General features: G+C 37.5%; 1 pseudogene; it reads right to left on the minus strand.

Annotated features, from left to right (window-relative positions):
* Positions 1-2,663: 2,663 nt before the first annotated feature.
* Positions 2,664-10,887, minus strand: LOC114634451 (annotated as a pseudogene).
* Between the last annotated feature and the right edge of the window lie 629 nt (positions 10,888-11,516).

Consider the following 11,516-nt stretch of genomic DNA (forward strand, 5'->3'; position numbering starts at 1 on the left):
GAGCAAATGCATAAAATGTGAGGCTGGGTTACTGCAAGGTTAAAGACATGGCCATAGTGTGCCTGCTGGAGAAGCAGGTGCCAATTTCAAACAGAATTATACTGGGACTCTGATTATTGCTGTTTCACTTGGTCTCATGTTCCAAACGGATTTAGAGATTCATTGCTCATCTGAGCAGCAAGAGACTTCATGAAACACTCTGGCCCAGATCCATTGTGTCTGCTTGCAGATAGTTAAGCCTTTCCAGGCAGATGCTTGCTTAATGGCTCACCCTTGAGTCTTTCCCAAGTTCCCCGTGTTTCACACAGTGTTCTATTTCTATGTAGTTGGGCAAGATATTTCATTTTTCTTGACTTGTAGTACAATAAAAATTTTAAGCATCTTTGTTCTTCTACTCTGTCATCTCTTTTTTTATGAAGAGAATGTGATTGTGTTGGCATAATTTGATTGATACTATTAGGAAATAATACAGTCTCTTTTTTTTTCCCAATAAACAACAGTCTTTTAGAGGTTGAATTTTAAATGACACAGAACAAAGCATTTGATTGTGGTGCATAAGAGCCAGGAATCTATTCAAAATTATAAGTAATGAAGAAGAATAAATGCTTTCTCATGTTAAATAAACCTAATCTTCTGGATTCTTTCTTCCAAACTGATTCCAGTTATGTTTGGAATTTGTTACATTTTCCACATATGATTTCCCACTTTCACAATGGGAAAAACAAGCTTACCACAGGTCTAACACAATCTCAGAAAAGTTTAGGGGCCTTCAATTTTTTATTTTTATTTTTTTTGCTAAATGAAAATGAAGCATGTTTATGTATTAAAGGAGTCAGAATCATACAGTAAAATAAATTTTACATGCAAAATGTGAGCTTTACAGATGATTTTGAATTTGCATTCTAACAAAATGTATTGAATTTTGAAGTGAATATTATATAGACATACTTGACAAATTATTAGATTTCCAATTTTCCATATATTTTAAAAAATATCCAACAACTATAAAAATATCCTAGAGCTGAACTATAAGTGCCACTAAAACAGTGACATAGTTACTTAATCATTAATCTGTCCGAGGACTTGGTTAGATACTTCCACCTTTCTGGAAATTCATTGCCTCTCTCACTATCAAGAAGAACATGGATTATCATCATTTCTAAAATACAGTATTAATTTTTAATATTCATACACAAAAAAATGAGATTGGACCTTTTCCTCCTGCCAAAAGCAAAAGTTAACTTGAATTTATGAAAGACTCCACAGTATGACCTGAAGTACTGACACTCCTGGAAGAAAATGTAGATATGAATCTCTCTAATCTTAAATGTATTCTTCAATATGTATGACATTTCATTAAAACTAAACCCTTTCATGCTTCAATCAATACTACCAAGAATGTGAAAATGAAACCACATGTCTAAATACATCTAAGCTGGTGAGTTATGACACGTATTAACTCCATCGAGGCTATATAAACCAATTTAGAAAAAGAGCGAAGATTAATAGACATTGGATCCTTCAATATATTACTGAAAGAGTAGAGATATTCTAAACTCATGGAAAAAATATAAATCATGTGCCTGGATTAGAAATGACCTGTAGATTCAGTGAGCCTTCAAGAGAAAACTAAAGCAGGAATTTTGGTATTTTTGCTTTTATAAAAATTGACAAACCAATTCTAAAATCCTTTAGGCTGTAGAGGGAAGGGGGAACAGCAAAAACAACTTTAGACAAAAGAAACATTGAAGGGCTAAAAGGATCTACTTGCTATAAAGCTATGCTAATCAGGACAGCGCCATAGTCATGTAAAGCTGGAACAATGTTTTTTGACAGAATGGGGTCCAGGAGTAGACTCACATACTTACTTTAGGAAAAACTATTGAATTTATTTATCAGAAAACTTGCCTTTTTATACAAGTTCAAACAAATTAATATGAGATTTTTTTAAAGAAGTGATTGTAATTCCTACTCTGTATGCTATACAAATTTAAGCGAAAATAGCAACAGCTAATCTAAATGCATAATTAAAGGCCAGTTGTGGATAATGGACATGAAACAATAATATAGTCATTAATTTTGATTGCTGACTGGATGGGATTCAGAATCACTGTGATATTGGGACTCTGGGGAGGTCTATGAGGAGTTTCAATTAAGGTTAACTGAGGCAGCGCTATTCTGTAAGCTTGGGTACTAGGAATAATAGAAGTCCAGGAACTCTGAGTAAAAACATTAATCAGTCTCCACTTCCTGATTGTGGACACAGTGTTATCAGCTGTCTTGAGCTTTACAGCCTTGATTTTCTAATGGTGATAAACTTTACCCCCTGGGGCTTAATGCAGAAAAACCTGCATCAATTCTTTTTTTTGAATATCATACATATATTTATTATACACATATCAGAAACAAAGTCAATGTAAAGATATAAGACTATATTTTCTGATTACACTTCTTTTACTAATTTCAGTAATTAGTAAAGGAAAGCAGCTAACATTATATTTTAAAAACACAATAAGCAATCTAATGAGGTTCTACTGTATCACACTTAGGCATGTGGACAACTTCAAACCTACTATAAAATTGTCCACATGCACGGCCTCAGGAGTAACATGACTGGAACTGCTCAGGACTCAGGAGTGCTATTCTTCGGCACCAGCGGTCTCCTAGAACAGAGGGCACAGTGAGACATTAGGGCGGCAAACAAAAGCATCCCCTCCCAACTCAGACAGCTGCTCCAGGGAGGACACAGAAGGTCGTGGTCTTTTAACATGGCGGGCAGTTGTAAAGTCTTGTCTTGAATGCGTCGTGAACGTCTCACTGGTATCAGAAACTTTAGCTCTTTAAATGTAGAATTTTTATCATGTTGCATCTTTTTAATACTTGGCAACCGTGGTGTAGAAGATATATTATATTGAATCAGGCAGCCCGCGTCAGGTTTTGAGTCTGGGGTTGTTAAATCATTGGTTGGATCTTTTGTTTTGATGTCTTGATCGTCTTCACAAACCTCAGCTTTTCCTTGATGTTCATTCTCCTCTTCTGGCTTTCCTGACCCTAGATTAGCTTCAACATTTCCTTCTTGGATATGTTCCTTGGTTGCATGAGCCTCCTCAATATTTCCTCCCAAATTGACTTTTTCTTGATTCTTCGTTGTCAGAATATCTATGATTATATGTCACATCTCTTCAATAGGTTGAGTCCCTGCCAGAATGGCCTTCTCATAGATTGAGATAATATTTTCAATAGGACTTGTAACTGGTTCAATACGTACAAGACATATCCAATATTTAACAAGTTTTTTGGCATCTGGAATATTATGAATCAGGTCATTCAATGTAGCTAAAATTTCTTCTTTTGGGCACCCCTTATTAATGAGGTTCAGACATTCAGAAATTGTTTTGTTTACTTTTTCAGTAAATAATCTCTGTTCATCTTCTTCTGCCATGGTAGACCAAAAGGATCCAACTGGGTTTTCATTTTGCCCTTTTGGTTCAGCCTGGGTGACCACTGAATGAGGAGGTCTTTTTAGCCCCTTTTCTTTGCCAGTTCTCCACTCGGTCTTCTGAGCTTTCCTCTCTGCTGCAGGGTCTTTGAGCTGATCTGATCTGTGAACAGTTGCCCCTCCTGCGATCGTGTATCTGCGCTGGTCAGTATCTTTTGACTTTACTATCAGTCTGGTATTAGACGAGTTAGTCCAGGTTACATCTTTAGATATTATGCTTCTTGATTGGGCCTTGTCTCTTTTTGTGTCCTGAGAAAAACTGGTTTTGACAACAGACAACTGGTTCTGATCGATGTGATTCCTTTTCAAACACTCCTTTTCTGACTGTAACATTGGCAAGGGGCCTGCTGAGGCCCTGTTTCGCAGCGCCGTGGATACTACCGTGGAGGCTTCAGATAGGTGGCTGCACAAGCGTGTTCTTCAACAAGGTGCTCACAGATTTAGTGTCTGCAGACTTGGTGGCAGCAGTTGTATTTGAGGCTCTTACACTGATAGCGTTCGCAGGCTCACACTGAGCCTTCGTGGCTTTAGACACAGCAGTGGGAAGTTTCTTGGTTGTCACAAGACTCTTGCCTTTGACACTGGGAAGCTTTCTAAATGAATTGATTTTAGACTGAACAATCTGGCCATGATAATAGCCAAGCACTCATTTTTTAGACATATTAGTGTCTTGTTTGGGCTTCTCTTCAGTCATCTGCACCTTTTTATTGTCTTTATGGTGACATGCCTGGTCTGTCACAGTCTGACCTGAGGAGTCATCTCTCGTTGATAATAACTGCACCGTTTGAATATTATCCTTCAGGTTATGTCTTTCTGAGCTGGCTACTTCTCCAGCTTTTAATGGAAGGCAGTTTGTTTCAACTGTACTTCCAATATTTTCTTTATCAGCCACTTCTGTTTTGAGTTTCATAACTTTTTTCCCTTCTTGGACCTGATCCTCAGATGTCATCATTTTCTGATCTCTGCATATCTGATTTTCTTGTTTGTATAGAAACACTGTTTTTCGTATTAACAGATAGTCCGAGAGTTTTTGTTTTTGTTTTTTACTCTGAAGGCCGGCTGGTCTCACTTGGTCGGGGGCAGCTGCAAGTCCCTGGGCACCGGCAAGGTATTCTTCACAGCCCGGCCAAGGACGCATCAATTCTTAATATGCTTCTACTCACGGATTTTCTCATAGTAGCAATGACATTAACTAATATAGTAAGTATGACACACACACACACACACACACACACACACACAATCGGATAGCTTGATAAATCTGATTTTATCAAAACCTAAAAGTTTTCTTTGAAAGAGCAACTAAATTTATTAAAAACTAACATAAAAAATGCATATGATTAATATAGGGTGAAAAGTCAACATACAAAAAATACTGGATAAATATTTACCAACAAAAGATGTTATTGAGTAGCATTCAATGATAAAATGATATTGAACAAATAATGTTAACAATGAAAATCTGATGTTTGGCATTGAGCACATATGACCGTCTGTGGAGATAACGAACATGACAAGAGCTACCAATGACTTGTAAATGTAGAGCAGCTAAAGTTCATCACTGCTGAAGAGAGAGTAACTGGTACTCATGTATCTATCAGTGTGAGAATGTTTAAGCAATATAGTACCTTTATATAGTAGAGATGTAATAGTACAGAAGATAATTAGATATAATATCAAATAAAATTCTACAGCATACGGTAGCTGAAATAACTCTGATGGAAGCGTTAGTGTAAAGGCAAGGTCTTCAGGCCGAATATTTACAGACTATATGATGATGAAAACAAGATAAGCCAACAAGGGGAAAAGGGTGAATGGGTCAGGAGATGGGACAGGAGATACATGTGGGTTTTGTTGCTGTGAGAGCAGCTGAAATCAATGGGAAGAAAGATGTCAGTATAAAATCCAGTTTAAGGAAACAGGGTAGCATCAACATAAGCTATTACACTAAGAACATAAGAAGGCTGGGGGTTGGCTCCATGATTAAGAACCATGCTGTACCAACATGTAGATCAGCAATTCTGGCCTCAGTACTCCTATAACAAGGCTGGCCATTCCAATTCCAGAGAATATGCTTCTTGCCCCCATGCACCTGTGAGTACACCCAGATACACACACACACACACACACGGTAATGTCCCACTTACCGTTTTCCCCTCCACAAACCCATTATCCCATCCCCCCTCCACCTGCCTATATGAGGGTGCTCCCCCACCCATTCACCCACTCCTGCCTCCCTGCCCTGGCACTCCCCTACACTGGCACATTGAGCCTTCACAAGACCAAGGGCCTCTCCTCCCATTGATTTCCTACAAAGCCATCCTCTGCTACATATGTGGCTGGAGCCGTGGGTACTCTTTGATTGGTGGTTTAGTCCCTAGGAGCTCTGGGGGTTCTAGTTAGCTGATGTTGTTCTCCCTATGGGGTTGCAATCACCTTCAGCTCCTTCAGTCCTTCCCCAAACTCCTCCACTGGGGTCCCCATGCTTAGTCTGATGGTTGGCTGCTAGCATACACATCTGTATTAGTCATTCTCTGGCAGAGCCTCTCAGGGGATAGCTATACCAGGCTCCTGTCAGCAAGCACTTCTTGGCATCAGCAATAGTGTCAGGGCTTGGTGGCTGCAGATGGGGTGGATCTCTAGGTGGGACAGTCTCTAGATGGCTTTTCCTTCAGTTTCCGCTCGACTCTGTCCCTTTAGACAGGAACTATTCTGGGTTAAAACTTTTGAGATGGATAGGTGGCCTGTTGGGTATTTCAGCTAATGTCAGACCCGTTGGGTTCTTGGATACTCTTGGGTCCCTGGCATCTGGGCATTTCTAGTGACTACTCCCAGTTCCCCATTCCCCCACTGCTGCACACCTCTATTCAATTTCCTGACCCTCTGTACTTCTCCCCATCTCCTCCTAAGTTTGATCCTGCCTCCCCCCTTTTTTTCCCTCCTCCTCTTCTCTCTCTCTCCCAGGTCCCTCCCTCCTTCTATCTCTTGTGATTATTTTCTTCCCCCTTCTAAGTAGGAAGCATCCTCACTTTGGTCTTCCTTCTTCTTGAACTTCATATTGTCTGTGAGTTGTATAGTGGGTATTCTGAGCTTTTGGGCTACTACTAGCCACTTATCAGTGACTACATACAATGTATGTTCTTTTGTGAGTGGATTATCTCACTCAGGATGATATTTGCTAGTTCCGTCCATTTGCCTGCAAATTTCATGAAGTCATTGTTTTTAACAGCTGAGTAGTACTCCATTATGTAAATGTACCACATTTTTTTTGTATCTATTCCTCAGTTGAAGGACATTTGGGTTCTTTTTGGCTTGTGTCTATTATGAATAAGTCTGCTGTGAACTTAGTGGAGAATGTGTCCTTCTTGTATATTGGAGCATCTTTTGGGTGTATGCCCAGGAGTGGTAGCTGGGTCCTCAGATAGAACTACTTCCAATTTTCTGAAGAAATGTCAGACTGATTTCCAGAGTAGTTCTACCAGCTTGCAATCCCACCAGCAATGGGGGCATGTTCTTCTTTCTCCACACGCTTGCCAGCATCTACTGTCACTTAAGATTTTGATCTTTGTCATTCTGACTAGTATGAGGTGGAATCTCAGGGTCATTTGGATATTTATTTCCCTGATGACTAAGATGTTGAACATCTCTTAAAGTGGAAGAAACACAAATGTATAACAATATGGAAAATGATTTAATCCACATCTATCAATTAATATCATTTGAATATAGATAGCAACCTGGATGAATAAGTTAAGTGGTCACTGGAAGCAGCCATACACACACACACACGCACACATGCACATACACACACACAAACACACAATGTAGACTTCTCTATGCCTTCCTTCAGATGACATTCTGAAGCTAACTCATTGTGACAGGATGCATTTCAGTGATTGTTTAGTGATGAGGATAATGGGGAGATTGATTACAAAGTGGCCACTGGGAATTCTCTTGCGTGATAGAAATGCTATGTATCTTGATTTCAGTTGTGATTATCTTGCTTTATATATTTGTCAAAACTAATCTTACACTAAAAATAGATGCCTCATACTGGTAGTATTTCAGAGTCTGCCTCCATAAAGTTAAATAACAAAGAGAAATAGACACCCCATGCATCTTGAAATTTTATGAGCTCGAGTGAAAAGACTAGGTTTGTTTTCGCTTCATAAAATTATTATTGAAAGAATCCAGCAACAGTTCCTTCCTACGGAGTTCAGGAAATGCCATGTGAGGCATGAGTAGAGTGTCCAGTTTTACAAGTAATTATCCGGTGTCTGCAATCCTCCTTGATCTCATCAGCGAATATAAAACCTAATGATGCACAGTTCTATGAAGAACTAGACCATTGATAGAGTAATTAAATGGATGTCATAATTCACACCAGTGCAATAAGCTCACATCTCATGATGACTTGATGAGAATATCTTGAGGGAAGTATACAGATGAACAGAATCTAGAAAGTAGCATGCTTATAAATTGTAATCTCAAAAAAAAAACTAATGAAATTATAGAAGTAAAGTCCATATGGAAAGTGAAAAAATACATCTTTTTTCTTCAATGTTGGAATAATATGAAAATAATGAGATATACTATATAACCAAAAAGCATTAATTCAGAAAGATGGGTATTTCCCACAGACTGCCAAAGGATAGTTATCTTCATGAAAAATAATCTCATAAACTCTTTGGACAAATATAACTTCCCTTGGTAGATCATCTCTTAGGCTTGCAGACAACTCAACACTAGCACATTTCTGCTTCTCTGACTCCATGATATGAAGAGTCACCTACAGTGTTCACGATTTGTGCTCATAGGACACTAAAATTTTATTGAGACAGGCTACAAAAGAATGGTTTATAGTCTACATTCATTCATGAATGTGGATTTTCTTATAATGAGCAAGTTAATCAGAATATTAAAACTCTACATCATTATAAGCACTTTATTCCTGAAACAAAAGGACAATCCAATGTTATAAGAGCCATTCCTGACATTAATAATTTAATGAAGACACAATGTTTATAGATTTTAAAATAGCATATAATAAAATTCAAATTTATTTTTTACATTTTAAGAGGTCTTGGTGAATTAGATATTGATGAATACATTATAGTATTGCTTTCAAAGTTATAACTTGATACTTAGAAAATCTAAATCAACTAGCAAATTCCAAGAATAAGCATTACAGTGTCCAAATTTATGATAAAGACTGAAACATGCATATTTTATATATGAGGATCATTAGCTGTCCTTGCATTAGCCATTAGCTTTCAAAAAATATCAAGTAATAAACACTTTCATAGAATTGTATTAAATTATATAGAACCTATATGAAGACACTAGAAGAGATCTTATTTAGATGCTTTAAAAATATAAAGAAATAATAAAATTTTGTTTTGTCCTGTCCTGAGTATTTTCCATGTAAATTGTGGTGGTTTCTTTTGTTGTTGTTGATTTGTTATGTTTCATTTTCCGTAAATTCTCCTGCTTTATTATATATGGCATGATAGTTCCCAACATCATCTTTGCATCATGTTTTCTAGCTTTTTTCAAGGAAATAATAAGCATAAATTTTATCCCTTATAAAACTTTTTCTTAGAGCACCAATTACTCTGTCTTCTTGACTTTCCCCAACCTTTCTCTAGCTGTCTCTCTCACTCTGCTGCTGTTAATTGCTGACAATCTTTTTATACAATTAGTCTTGTCTGTTGGGAGCGAGTAATAAGTCTAGTGTATAGTATGCATATATAAATAGCCAATATTTATTGGTCCATTGTTTTGTGTATTGAGCATCTGATTTCATTTAAGGCTATCTGAGGCTTAGCTATAATTTGTTTTCTCCTGGAAATAGTGAAAGCAGAAAATAAGTTTATATTCCACACAGTTAAGAGAAAATTAGTATTGAGTGTATGTGTTTCTTTTAAATATAATTGTGTGTATGTGTGTTTGTAAGTGTGTGATATGCAGGAGGATAAGTACATGCTTTGGAGGTCAGAGGATAACCTCAGGTATTGGTTCTTGACTACTACTTCACTTAAGATAGGGTCTCTATTTTTGTTGCATGCTATTTTGCTGTAGGTATGATGAGATTATAGAAGCCTGGTACTCTTCAAGGGGATTTAAACTCAGGTCCTCAAACTTGTGGGGCATGCGCTTTACCCACTGAGCCACCTCCCCAAGACTAATTATTCAGATTTTTACAAAGAAATTGCTAATTCATCATCCTGTTCAAAATGCATGTACAGTGCTTCGATAGTCATGCTAAGTTCTATCTTTTCTTGTAAACATAAACATAAAGCCTACAAAGTTTAAATTTGTGGGTCAATAAACTTTTGTTCTTGTACCTAGTTTGAAGACATAAAACCTTTGAATGAGTGCTTTGGAGAAAAAAAGAGAGTCATCAGTATCCCAAAAAGTGTTGCCTGGAAATCAGCAGATAGTTAATTCTGGAGGAAATACAACAGCATTAAGAACCTTTCTACTTTAAGTAGGAAGTAGTGCTTTTTAGCCCTTTTCAAACTTATGGTTCCAATATTTAAAATTTAAAAACAATTTCCTTCTACATGGTCTCAACAGTTGGGTGAAGTGCTTTTATTTGTACAATATTCCAGATATGAGAAAAAGGCTTATATAATGAGCTCTTTTGCATTCTTTTGTAGAAGAATAAAAAAAAAACACTGTATCAGAGAAAGAGCTGAACATCTAAGCAGAGAGAGGGAAGAGGGTTTCCTACTACCAATATGTGCCTTGCTACCTGTGTGTCTTCCTGCCAGCATTCACTGTGAGTCATATCCAAACCTATCTGCTGCCAAGAGTTCTGATCCAAAGCTGCTGTTGGTTGGAAAAGTAAAAGGCATTCCCACAGAAAAGAGAAAAACAGACACTTTTCAATATATTTCAATTCATAATTTTAAAGATCAATGCTCTTGCAGCTGGACAAAACCTCTTCTTGCTATGCTAAACAAAATCATCTAATAAATTTGTCAGTTTTCTGCAGAGAAAACAAGCTATTTTCATTTTGCAGCTTATTAATGACTTTTGAAATGTGTTTGAACTCATATATATATAATTTTAAAGGCTACATAATTTGTATTGCTGGGGTTTAAAAGAATCAAAGAAAGAAAATTATCTCGAGCTGAAAGCTTAACTACCATGTTTCAATGAGGAGGTGCTTTTTCATCAGAAACTCTAATGGATCTTTGACAATAATGTGAAGAACAAAGTTCCTGTAACACAGGAGGGTACCAGCTGAATGAAAGGGAACACAGTTAATTGCAAGGTAATTGCTATATATACAGTACCTGAAACACAGTATTAGTCATTATGGATGGTGACAGATGGGTCATGATGCTTTTGCTCACTTTAACTCTGCCACTGGCATGCATGATTCAGTTAATTTTCACATTTCCATATGAACGCTCTCATCAATAGCATTTTACATGCTCTTCCTTTTAACCCTATGCTGTATGCTGCTTACCCCCTACAAATGAGATATTAATTAGCTGGAGTAAGACATAAAAATAAATTCTAAGAAATATACCAGAAAATATTTTCTACTCAAACTGATGGTTAAGAAGATTATCCCAGATAAATGAGTTAAATCTCTAAGTATCTCTTGAGGATTCATTCAGTCTATTAGAGTGTATGGCTCATGTCTTTGTTCTTTTTTATCTTTTATTAGATATTTTCTTTATTTACATTTCAAATGTTATCCCCTTTCCAGGTCTCCCCTCTGGAAACCTTCTATCCTATCCCTTCTTCCCCTGCCTCTATGAAGGTGCTCCCCCAGCCACTCACCCACTCCTGCCTTCCTGCCCTGGCTTTCGCCTATACTGGGGCATCGAACTCTCACAGTTACCAAGGTCTGCTCCTCCCACTGATGTCCAACAAGGCCATCCATTGCCCCATATGTGACCAAAGCCATGGGTCTTATCTTGTGTACTCTGTTTGGTGGTCTAGTCCCCGGGGGCTGTGTGGGTTCTGGCCAGTTGACACTGTTGCTCCTCCAATGGGG

The sequence above is a fragment of the Grammomys surdaster genome, unplaced genomic scaffold (assembly GCF_004785775.1).
Source record: "Grammomys surdaster isolate TR1022 unplaced genomic scaffold, NIH_TR_1.0 958, whole genome shotgun sequence".
NCBI lineage: Eukaryota > Metazoa > Chordata > Mammalia > Rodentia > Muridae > Grammomys > Grammomys surdaster.